Source organism: Somniosus microcephalus, unplaced genomic scaffold, assembly GCF_052327205.1.
Source record: "Somniosus microcephalus isolate GS21.2 unplaced genomic scaffold, FLI_Smic_1.0 unresolved_chr1, whole genome shotgun sequence".
NCBI lineage: Eukaryota > Metazoa > Chordata > Chondrichthyes > Squaliformes > Somniosidae > Somniosus > Somniosus microcephalus.
Window position 1 is genome coordinate 44360071 of NW_028225179.1, and position 9236 is coordinate 44369306.

The window sequence follows — 9236 nt, forward strand, 5'->3', positions numbered from 1 at the left end:
GCCTGGGTGACATACCCAGACGGGCGGGAGGACACGGTCTCCATACGAGATCTCGCACCCTCGGGTACCCCTGAATTACAACCGTTATCCCCCTTACCACCGTTATCCCCCTTACCACTGTTATCCCCCACCACCCCTCCCAACCCAACCCCTGCAGACGGCATGCCAAAGCCCCAGGAATCTTCGCCAACCACCCAGACACCAGACCCGACGTCAGATGCTGCAACACCACCGCCGCCACCACGACGATCAGGACGTCAGACAAGGCCTCCTGATAGACTTAACTTGTAGTACCCTTCACCCCGCCGGACTTCACATTAAACAAGGGGTGAATGTGGTAAACCACTGTATTGTATATTGCCACCTCTGGGTGGCGCTGTGTATGGAGGCATGCCTCAGCTGACTCCACCCACCACTGTGTGGGTTTCGTTCAGACTTGTTCAGTCACTCACGAAGAAGCATGGTCTCTTCTTAGCTAATAAAAGCCTTATTCATCTCTTCTTTCGACTCGTCATCTCTTCTTCGACTCATCACCTTTTATGAAGTAATTGATAAGCGTATCAATGTGTGATCAGACTTACTCAGCACAGGCCGCGGATGGAGCCTGGGCCTTTCCTGCTCTGTGTGTGTGTGTCGGGGCGCAGTCCCACACCGGGTGTGAGATCAGACTTACTCAGCACAGGCCGCGGATGGAGCCTGGGCCTTTCCTGCTCCATGTGTGTGTGTCGGGGCTCAGTCCCACACCGGGTGTGTGATCAGACTTACTCAGCCCTAGGCCGCGGATGGAGCCTGGGCCTTTCCTGCTCTGTGTGTGTGTGTCGGGGCTCAGTCTCACGCCAGGTGTGTGATCAGACTTACTCAGCACTAGGCCGGGGATAGAGCCTGGGCCTTTCCTGGTCTGTGAGTGTCTGTCGGGGCTCAGTCCCACACCGGGTGTGAGATCAGACTTACTCAGCACTAGGCCGGGGATGGAGCCTGGGCCTTTCCTGCTCCATGTGTGTGTGTGGGGCTCAGTCCCACACTGGGTGTGAGATCAGACTTACTCAGCACAGGCCGGGGATGGAGCCTGGGCCTTTCCTGCCCTGTGTGTGGGAGGATAAATATGCGGTGAAAGGGCCAACGGGAGGAATTAAACCATTCGATCAGCAGTGCATTCGCAGACTCTGTCACCGCAGTAACATCCTAAGCTGTTGATTAAACGCTGTATGATAGAACTCCCCACTCTGTGCCCTAAATTTCTACAATCCTAGGATAGACTTACTGGGAGACGCAGTGCACAGCAGTTAAGACCCAGGCCTGTGTGATGAGCGAACCTCCACGAATGTGAGTTGCGAAATCGTGGATGCTGACCTGCCAGGGCCATGTCCCCGCAATGGCATCCTTACCGCCCACTATCCGGTTCGCTATCACAGGACGACCGCAAGCTACAATATCAACGGTATAAATGAGAACCAATTAGCAAACAGGAGACCAACTATTGAACGTATACCCGCTCAAGGACCGAGTATAACAGTGCGTTAGATACACTGTCCTTTCCCCCTCTGGGACCGGGTGTCACAGTGTGTTAGATACATTGTCCATTCCCCCTCTGGGACCGGGTGTCACAGTGTGTTAGATACACTATCCTTTCCCTTACGGGACCGGGAGTCACAGTGCGTTAGATACACTGTCCTTTCTTCCTCTGGGACCGGGTGTCAAAGTGCATTAGTTACACTGTCATTTCCCCCTCTGGGACCGGGTGTCACAGTGTGTTAGATACACTGTCCTCTCTCCATCTGGGACCGGGTGTCACAGTGTGTTAGATACACTGTCCTTTCCCCCTCTGGGACCGGGTGTCACAGTGTGTCAGATACACTGTCCTTTCCCCCTCTGCGACCGGGTGTCACAGTGTGTTAGATACACTGTCCTTTCCCTCTCTGCGACCGGGTGTCACAGTGTGTTAGATACACTGTCCTTTCCCCCTCTGGGACCGGGTATCACAGTGCGTTAGATACACTGTCCTTTCCCCCTCTGGGACCGGGTGTCACAGTGCGTTAGATACACTGTCCTTTCCCCCTCTGGGACCGGGTGTCACGGCGCGTTAGATACACTGTCCTTTCCCCCTCTGGGACCGGGTGTCACAGTGCGTTAGATACACTGTCCTTTCCCCCTCTGGGACCGGGTGTCACGGTGCTTGAGATACACTGTCCTTTCCCCTCTGGGACCGGGTGTCACAGCGCGTTAGATACACTGTCCTTTCCCCCTCTGGGACCGGGTGTCACAGTACGTTAGATACACTGTCCTTTCCCCCTCTGGGACCGGGTGTCACAGTGTGTTAGATACACTGTCCTTTCCCCCTCTGGGACCGGGTATCACAGTGCGTTAGATACACTGTCCTTTCCCCCTCTGGGACCGGGTGTCACAGTGCGTTAGATACACTGTCCTTTCCCCCTCTGGGACCGGGTGTCACAGTGCGTTAGATACACTGTCCTTTCCCCCTCTGGGACCGGGTGTCACAGCGCGTTAGATACACTGTCCTTTCCCCCTCTGGGACCGGGTGTCACAGTGCGTTAGATACACTGTCCTTTCCCCCTCTGGGACCGGGTGTCACACTGCGTTAGATACACTGTCCTTTCCCCCTCTGGGACCGGGTGTCACAGTGTGTTAGATACACTGTCCTTTCCCCCTCTGGGACCGGATGTCACAGTGTGTTAGATACACTGTCCTTTCCCCCTCTGGGACCGGGTGTTACAGCGTGTTAGATACACTGTCCTTTCCCCCTCTGTGACCGGGTGTCACAGTGCGTTAGATACACTGTCCTTTCCCCCTTTGGGACCGGGTGTCACAGTGTGTTAGATACACTGTCCTTTCCCCCTCTGGGACCGGGTGTCACAATGTGTTAGATACACTGTCCTTTCCCCCTCTGGGACCGGGTGTCACAGTGCATTAGATACTCTGTCCTTTCCCCCTCTGGGACCGGGTGTCACAGTGTGTTAGATAAACTGTCCTTTCCCCCTCTGCGACCGGGTGTCACAGTGCGTTAGATAGATTGTCCTTTCCCCCTCTGGGACCGGGTGTCACAGTGCACTAGATACACTGTCCTTTCCCCCTCTGGGACTGGGAGTCACAGTGTGTTAGATACACTGTCCTTTCCCCCTCTGGGACGAGGTGTCACAGTCTGTTAGATACACTGTCCTTTCTCCCTCTGGGCCCGGGTGTCACAGTGTGTTAGATACACTGTCCTTTCCCGCTCGGGGACCGGGTGTCAAAGTGCGTTAGATACACTGTCCTTTCCCCATCTGGGACCGGGTGTCACAGTGCGTTAGATACACTGTCCTTCCCCCTCTGGGACCGGGTGTCACAGTGCGTTGGATACACTGTTCTTTCCACCTCTGGCACCGGGTGTCACAGTGCGTTAGATAAACTGTCCTTCCCCCTCTGGGACCAGGTGTCACAATGCGTCAGATGCACTGTCCTTCCCGCTCTGGGACCGGGTGTCACAGTGTGTTAGATACACTGTCCTTTCCCCTCTGGCACCAGGTCCACAGTGTGTAAGGTACACTGTCCTTTCCCTTTTAAGGGTCTCCCTCAGTACTGACCCTCCCACAGTGCAGCGCTCCCTCAGTACTGCCTCTCCGACAATGTGGCACACCCTCAGTACTGCCCATCCGACAGTGTGGTGCTCCCTCAGTACTGCTCCTCTGACAGTGCAGCGCTCCCTCAGTACTGACCCTCCGAAAGTGCGGCGTTCCCTCATTACTGCCCCTCCGATAGTGAAGTGCTCCCTCAGTACCGCCCCTCCGACGGATCAGCGCTCTCTCAGTACTGCCCATCCGACAGTGAAGCGCTCCCTCAGTACTGCCCCTCCAACTGTACAGTGCTCCATCAGTACTGCCCCTCCAACAGTGCGGCGCTCCCTCAGTCCTGCCCCTCTGACAGTGCAGCACTCCCTCAGTACTGCCCCTCCGACTGTGCAGCGCTCCCAAAGTACCACCCCTTCTGACAGGGCAGCGCTCCCTCAGTACTGCCACTCTGATGGATCAGCGCTCCCTCAGTACTACCCCTCTGACAATGCAGTGCTCCCTCAGTACCGCCCCTCCGACAGTGCAGCGCTCCCTCCGTACTGCCCCTCTGACAGTGCGGCACTCCCTCAGTACTGACCCTCCGACAGTGCAGCGCTCCCTCATTAATGACCCTCTGATAGTGAAATGCTCCCTTAGTACTGACACTGCGACAGAGCAGCACTCCCTCAGTACTGACCCTCCGAAAGTGCTCCCTCAGTACTGCCCCTCCGACCGTGTGGTGCTCCCTCAGTACTGCCCTTTCGACAGTGCAGCCCTCACTCAGTACTGCCCATCCGACAGTGTGGCGCTCCCTCAGTACTGACCCACCGACAGTGCGGCTCTCCCTCATTACTGCCCCTCCGACAGTGCAGCGCTCCATCAGTACCGCCCATCCGACAGTGCAACACTCCCTCAGTAATGCCCTTCCGACAGTGCAGCACTACCTCAGTACTGCCTCCTCCGAGTGTGCAGCACCCCCTCAGTACTGCCCCTCCGACAGTGTGGCGCCACCTCAGTACTGCCCCTCCTATAGTGCAGCGCCACCTCAGTACCGCCCCTCCGACAGTGCAAAGCTCCCTCAGTACTGACCCTCCGACAGTGCAGCGCTCCCTCAGTACTGCCCCTTTGACTGTGCAGCGCTCCCTCAGTACCGCCCCTCCAACAGTGCAGCACTCCCTCGGTACTGCACCTCGTAAAGTCCAGCCCTCCCACAGTACTGCCACTCCGACAGTGCGGCACTCCCTCAGTACTGACCTTCCGACAGTGCGGCGCTCCCTCATTACTGACCCTATGGTAGTGAAGTGCTCCCTCAGTACTGACGCCCCGACAGTGCACCGCCCCCTCAGTACTGCCCCTCTGACAGTGCAGTGCTCCCTCAGTACTGACCCTCTGACAGTGCGGCACTCCCTCTGTACTGCCCATGCGACAGTGCAGCTCTCCCTCAGTACTGCCGTTCCGACAGTGTAGTGCTCCCACAATACTGCCCCTCCGAAAGCGTAGAGCTCCCTCAGTACTGCCCCTCCGACAGTGCGGCAGTCCCTTAGTACTGACCCTCCGACAGTGCGGCGCTCCCTCATTACTGACCCTCCTATAGTGAAATGCTCCCTCAGTACTAACACTCCAACAGTGCAGCGCTCCCTCAGTACTGCCCCTCCGACAGTCCAGCGCTCCCTCAGTACTGCCCATCCAACAGTGCAGCTCTCCCTCAGGACTGCCCCTCCGAGAGTGCAACGCTCCCTCAGTACTGCCCCTCCGTCAGTGCAGCGCTCCCTCAGTATTGCCCCCTGACAGTGCGGCGCTCCCTTAGTACTGCCCCTCCGACAGTGCAGCGCTCCCTCAGTACTGCCCCTCCGACAGTGCGGCGGTCCTCAGTACTGCCCCTCTGACAGTGCAGCGCTCCCTCAGTACTGCCCCTCCGACGGTGCAGCGCTCCCTCTGTACTGACCCTCCAACAGTGCGGCGCTCCCTCAGTCCTGCCCCTCCGATAGTGCAGCGCTCCCTCAGTACCGCCCATCCGACAGTGCAACACTCCCTCAGTAATGCCCTTCCGACAGTGCAGCACTCCCTCAGTACTGCCTCCTCCGAGTGTGCAGCACCCCCTCAGTACTGCCCCTCCGACAGTGTGGCGCTCCCTCAGTACTGCCCCTCCTATAGTGCAGCGCCACCTCAGTACCGCCCCTCCGACAGTGCAAAGCTCCCACAGTACTGACCCTCCGACAGTGCAGCGCTCCCTCAGTACTGCCCCTTTGACTGTGCAGCACTCCCTCAGTACCGCCCCTCCGACAGTGCAGCACTCCCTCGGTACTGCACCTCGGAAAGTCCAGCCCTCCCACAGTACTGCCACTCCGACAGTGCGGCACTCCCTCAGTACTGACCTTCCGACAGTGCGGCGCTCCCTCATTACTGACCCTACGGTAGTGAAGTGCTCCCTCAGTACTGACACCCCGACAGTGCACCGCCCCCTCAGTACTGCCCCTCCGACAGTGCAGTGCTCCCTCAGTACTGCCCCTCCGACAGTGCAGTGCTCCCTCAGTACTGACACTCCAAAAGTGCAGTGCTCCCTCAGTACAGCCCCTCCGATAGTGAAGTACTCCCTCAGCACTAACGCACCGACTGTGCAGCGCCCTCTCAATACCGCCCCGCTAACAGTGCGGCCCACCCTCAGTACTGTTCCTCCAACTGTGCAGCGCTCCCTCAGTACTGCTCCTCCTACAGTGCAGTGCTCCCTCATTACTGACCCTCCGATACTGAAGTGCTCCCTCAGTACTGACACTCCGACAGTGCAGCACTCCCTCAGTACTGCCCCTCCAAGAGTGCAGCGCCCCCTCAGTACTGCCCCTCCGACAGTGCGGCACTCCCTCAGCACTGACCCTCGAACAGTGCGGCGCTCCCTCATTACTGACCCTCCGATAGTGAAGTGCTCCCTCAGTACTAACTCTCCAACAGTGCAGCGCTCCCTCAGTACTGCCACTCAGACAGTGCAGCACAGTCCCGTCATTCTGACAGTGCAGCGCTCCCTTAGTACTGCCCCTCCGACAGTGTAGCGCTCCCTCAGTACTGCCCCTCCGACAGTGCGGCTCTCCCTCAGTACTGCCCCTCCGACAGTGCAGCCCTCCCTCAGTACTGCCCCTCTCATAGATCAGCGCTCCCTCAGTACTGCCCCTCCGACAGTGCAGCGCTCCCTAAGTACCATTCCTCTGACAGGGCGGCGCTCCCTCAGTACTGCCCGTCCGACAGTACAGGGCTCCCTCAGTACTGCCCCTCCGACAGTGCGGCGCTACCTCAGTACTGCCCCTCTAACAGTGCAGCGCTCCCTCAGTACTGCCGCTCTGACAGTGCGGCACTCCCTTTCTAGTGACCCTCCGACAGTGCGGCGCTCCTTCATTACTGACCCTCCTATAGTGAAATGCTCCCTCAGTACTAACACATCAACAGTGCAGCACTCCCTCAGTACTGCCCCTCCGACAGTCCAGCGCTCCCTCATTACTAACACTCCGACAGTACAGGGCTCCCTCAGTACTGCCCCTCTGACAGTGCGGCACTCCCTTTCTACTGACCCTCCGACAGTGCGGCGCTCCTGTAGTGTATGTAACCGTTCCACCTTTAAGAGAACTATTTTAAGGGTTGCACTACTTTATCTTGGCTGCTGTATACTGTAATACCGGTGGTGACCACACCGGTATATAAGTGCTGTGTAATGATTTATTGGGCAGTTCCACCCTGACCTTCAACTAGTAAAGACCTGTTAATGTTTACTCTTGTGGTCTGTGTAGTAATTCTCAATATAACACACAGACTTAACAGTGGCGACGAGTACGCTCTTACCCTGTGGCAGAGATACATCCAAGGCAGTTTAACGGGCGTTGAGAAGAGGCATCCGCCCTCATCATTCTGCTGGGAGAAGACTCGGGTCTGCAGAGCAAAGGAAGAATTCTGACACGAAGCCTTCCATCAGCAACAGGCAGTGATCATCCCTTCTTTCACGGTGGTGGGTAAGCCGATCAGCGATGAGCAGCAAGTCGGCCACGTTGACTGTGAGTAGGGGAGAAAATAACAAAAAAAAACGGAGGATAGAAGGGCGGAGAACTCGACCACGGCCGGGGAAAAGAGCCGGACAGAAGTCGGGACCAGAGGCGCTGAGACTGGGGCAGCGTAGGCACGGGAGCCGCGGTGAATGCAAACGCAGCCGGTGTGAGAGACCGGGCTACAAGCGGGCTGGGAGACGCAACAGCGTCGAGAGAGAGCTCGACCGCGACCGGGGAAAAAGGCCGGGCAGCTACCGAGGCCGTGAGGCGCAGCGACCGGGACAGCGTAAGGCGCGGGAGAAAATTTTAAAAAACGCGGAGAACTCAGCCGCAGCCGGGGGGGAAAGGACCGGACTGCAAGAGGGGCTGGGAGGCACGATCGTAAGGCGCGGGAGAAAATTTAAAAAAAAGAAAAACCGCGGAGAACTCAGCCGCAGCCGGGGGGGGAAAGGACCGGACTGCAAGAGAACCGCTGGGGAGGGCGAACGCAGCAATACGGCAATCGCCATTACAGCCAGCGGGGGAGAAAGGCAAACGCGGGAAGCCGCCGTTTTCATAGGCGGGGGAAGAAGACAAGCGCGGGAAACCGCCATTTTGTAAAAGAAAAAAAAAATAATTATTTTGTTTCTCAAGAAGATCGCGAGGATGCCTAAGCGTGGTAACATCAACGATTTCGATCCCGATGTTGAAGATTGGGCCACGTATGTAGAACGCATAGAGATATATTGTAAGGCAAATAAAATATCAGATGAAGATAAAGCACTAACCTTACTAAACTCAATGGGTGCGAAGACATACGGGCTATTGAAGCATCTTCTATCACCAGCTAAACCGGCGGATCAGACTTTCGCTAATATTGTTGCTGTCCTGAAGAATCATTTGAACACCACACCGCTGATGTTAGCGGAACGATTTAAATTTTATGCGAGAACGCAACTGAAAGAGGAAAGCAACGCGGAGTATTTAATTGAACTGCGTAAGCTAGCGAAATACTGTCAGTTTGGGGAAAGCCTGACAGAGGCACTGAGAGACAAATTCGTGTGTGGATTGTCGAAAGAAGGAACACAAAAGCGGTTGCTTGAAGAGAATGATCTTACACTTGATAAGGCTGTCACTATTGCAGCATCGCACGAAGCCGCAGCGAGAGGCACCGCAGAAATGCAGCTGAAGGCAGCGGTACTCAGCGTAGATCAAATCGTTTCGGGTACAACGAAATGTTATCGTTGTGGGAAGACAACACACGATCAGAACCAATGCTGGTTTAAAAACCAGGAATGTAGAAAATGTGGCAAGCTTGGTCACATAGCTAAAGTATGCCGGTCAGGAAAGAAGACCAGCAACAAAAAGTCACCACAGGAAAAGTGCAGAAAGGTACATAAGGTGGCTGAGAAGAGTTCAGATGAACAGAATTCGGATTCAGACTCCAACAGCAAGGAACTGGGTAGTCTGAGAATTCACAACGTAAGGAAGCTGACCGACAAACTATCTGGGTCACACTGCAGATAGCAGGAGTCCAAGTGAAGATGGAATTGGACACCGGATCGGCGTTGACGGTCATGAATAAGCAAGATTACAAAAAGTTATTCAAACATATTCCCCTACGGGATACGGAGATAGTATTGCAGACATACACGGGGCAAAAGGTATACCCCATCGGAAAGATAAAAGT

General features: G+C 56.1%; 1 pseudogene; it reads right to left on the reverse strand.

Moving 5' to 3' along the window:
* LOC147094879 (uncharacterized) overlaps positions 1-6438 on the reverse strand; it is a 44254-nt pseudogene extending 37816 nt beyond the window's left edge.
* Positions 6439-9236: the final 2798 nt, after the last annotated feature.